The sequence below is a fragment of the Gossypium arboreum genome, chromosome 1 (assembly GCF_025698485.1).
Source record: "Gossypium arboreum isolate Shixiya-1 chromosome 1, ASM2569848v2, whole genome shotgun sequence".
Lineage (NCBI taxonomy): Eukaryota > Viridiplantae > Streptophyta > Magnoliopsida > Malvales > Malvaceae > Gossypium > Gossypium arboreum.
The window spans coordinates 60,682,033-60,685,384 of NC_069070.1; the positions used below are offsets into that span (position 1 = coordinate 60,682,033).

Sequence of the window (3,352 nt, forward strand, 5' to 3'; positions counted from 1 at the left end):
TCCTTGTCGCGTTGGGGTATGGCAGACGAGGTTTATATTATACATTCACCGATTTGTTTTTATTGTGATCTACCTCACCTTGACCTTTGCTTACCACAGTTTCTTGCCTCGGTTCTGGCTCAGGCTCAACGAATCCTTCTTCATCTTGAACATTAATCGCATTGAGCTGTTCCCTTAGGTTAGGTTCAGTATTACTTGGCAAGCTCCTTTTTGGTCGTTCAGAGATTAGTTTGGAAAGCTGGCCTATCTGAGTTTCGAGCCCTTGGATCGATGCCTATTGATTTTTAAGTGCTGTCTCGCTATTCTGGAAACGAGTTTCTGACACCGAGATAAACTTTGTGAGCATCTCTTCAAGGTACGGTTTCTTTTCCTGTTGGTAGGGTGATTGATGGTAGCCTAGAGGTGGTTGTGGTCTTTGATTTCCTTGACTACCCCACGAGAAATTGGGGTGGCTCCTCCAACCTGCATTGTAAGTGTTACTATATGGATTGTTTTGAGGTCGAGGATTATTACCCATGTAATTTAATTGTTCGTTATCGATGTTGTAGGCTTAAGGTTGGTAGTTCGAATGGCTTGTTCCACCTCCACTTGCTTTTCACTGCATTACTGGGTGAACTTGTGAAGAACTAAGAAAACCATCAATTTTCTTATTCAAGAGTTCTACCTGATTAGAAAGCATGGTGACCGAATCGACGTTATAATCATCGGCTGTTTTCGTTGGCTTTGTCCTCATGATTTGCCACTAATAGTTATTCAATGGCATCTCCTCTATGAACTCATAAGCATCTTCAGGTGTTTTATTATTGATGGTTTGACCAGCAGCTGAGCCAACCATTTGCCGAGTGGAAGGATTCAGTCCATTATGGAACGTTTGAACCTGAAGCCAAAGCAGTAACCTATGGTGAGGGCACCTTCTCAATAAGTCCATGTATCTCTCCCATGCATCGTAAAATGTTTCTAAATCCATCTACACAAAAGAAGAGATATCATTACGTAATTTAGTCATTTTAGCCGACGAAAAATATTTTAATAGAAATTTTTCAGCCATTTATTCCCAAGTAGTGATTGACCCTTGTGGTAATGAGTTAAACAACTTTTTAGCTTTGTTCCTCAACAAAAAAGGGAATAACCGAAGATGAATGGCATCATCAGAAACACCATTAATTTTAAATGTATCGCATAGTTCTAAGAAGTTGGCTAAATAAGCGTTGGGATCCTCATCTTGCAAATCATCAAACTGAACAAATTGTTGTATCATTTGAATAGTGTTAGGTTTTAGTTCAAAAGTATTTGCAGCTACAGCAGGTCTAACTATGCTCAATTCAGTTCTTGTTAAAGAAGGTTTAGCATAATCATACATAGTACGTGGAGCAGGATTTTGATTAGCCGCAATTGCAGGGGGTAGCTGATTGTCTTGGTTTTCAGCCATCTCTTTGGTTGGGGGTTGAGTACTGTCTTTGTAACACCCCGAACCCGAGACCATCGCCGGTGTCGGACACGAGGGGTTAGCAAGCCAAGTTCACTTGTTTTGCCCATCCATTGGACATTTCCAGTCAGGCTGGAAAAACTGCATCACTGTCGCCTTAAAAATCATATCTCGAGTTTCAAAACTTGGAAACTGGTTTCGTAAATTTTTCCTGAATTTAGACTCATATATCCATCCATGTATTTATTTATAGAATTTTTGGTCGGGCCAATTGGTACAGTTCATTAGTTAAAGTCACCCATGTTACAGGGATCGACTGCTCTGACCTTCGCGCGGTATAACTTGAATATCTCTCTGTACAGGGCTTTAATGCTGGTGCCGTTTGTTTCTAATGAAACTAGACTCAAAATGGAATCTGTACATATAAGGTATGTCTCCTAATTCTTTCTGGATAATTTATAGTAAATTTTAAAGTTGCGACAGGGAACCCAGAAACCGTTCTGGCCCTGTCTCACAATAGCTTTAATATCTCTTAACATGTAACTCCTATGACCATTTCGTTTCTTCCATATGAAAATAGACTCATCAATGTTCATTTACATAGCTGATTCAATATTTAATACCATTCCTACAAATTTTGGTGATTTTTCACATTCACGTTACTGCAGCTGGCAGCATCTGTTTTAAGGTAGGTCTTACCTATTTTGTAGTCTCCATGAACCAACTAGTCTTGCCTTACATAGGTCCACATATGATCATTTTAACCATGCCAATGGCTGATCATGTGACCAACATTCCCATTTCCAATTCATAGTCACATCATGACACCATATATATATATACAAACCGCAAATAGTTTAAGTTGATACTTCACTATTACGAGCCATTTTCGCATGGCCGTACACATATACATCATAACATATTTAAACCAACAAGGGTAGTCCTATACATGCCATTTCAAGTTCAACCAAGAATTTATACCAAACTGGGGCTTGATAGTGTGGATGACTTGACTTCAACGATCCCAAATCCGATTGCTATTGAGCGAAATCTAGAAAAGCGAGAGCCAAAGCAATGAGTATGCATTTTATGCTTAGTAAGTCTCAAGGAATATAATCAACTCTAATTACAGCAATACATTCACATAGTTAAATGCATCATTTCATTAATGCACATTCACATAATCATACTTACTTCACCATCCCAACTCTTATGTTCATACACAAATAACGGCTTCATTAAGGCCGATAACTCGTTCCATCATAGGAGCGGATATTCACACGCTCTTACTCCTAGCGTAGCACACACCGCACTTACCTTGTCATTGGGAAATTTCACAAGTGCATTAGCTGAAATTTTCCAGCAAGCTTATAATTTTCAAATCACGCACCTTGAGTTTAACCGGATGTCGCTACTCGATCAATCGCCGGGACATAGCCGGTTATGGTAACCCGCACCAAGGCCTCACGGGACTTAACCCGGATATCACGATTTGCACAAATGCCTTGGTCTTAGCCCGGATAGAATGACTCGCACGAATGCCTTGGTCTTAGCCGGATGTAGCCACTAGCACAATTGCCTTGGTCTTAACCCGGTTATAATTTCCAGCATAATTGTCTTGGGGCTTAGCCCGGATATCATTCAATTTCTCATGCACACATACATCAATAATCATTGGACATACATATTTATTTTCGTTACTAAGGCTCAAACACAATTATAATCACTAACATAATCGCCTTCGGGACTTAGCGGGTATCATTCAATACTCATACACACATAAATCAATAATCAATACATCCATATTTCATTCCACATAATTCAAGTAAGGTCACTTCTTGAGGACTTACCTCGGATGTTGTCGAACGGCTTTTACGGCTATTCGATTACTTTTTCCTTCCCCTTGTCCAATTGTGGCCCTCTTAG

General features: G+C 39.8%; 1 non-coding gene across 1 annotated transcript; it reads left to right on the plus strand.

Annotated features, from left to right (window-relative positions):
* The first annotated feature begins 893 nt into the window (after positions 1–893).
* On the plus strand, positions 894–1,000 carry LOC128282253 (small nucleolar RNA R71). Its single transcript, XR_008272472.1, has one exon. It is a non-coding gene; the product is annotated as a small nucleolar RNA R71 (small nucleolar RNA).
* Positions 1,001–3,352: the final 2,352 nt, after the last annotated feature.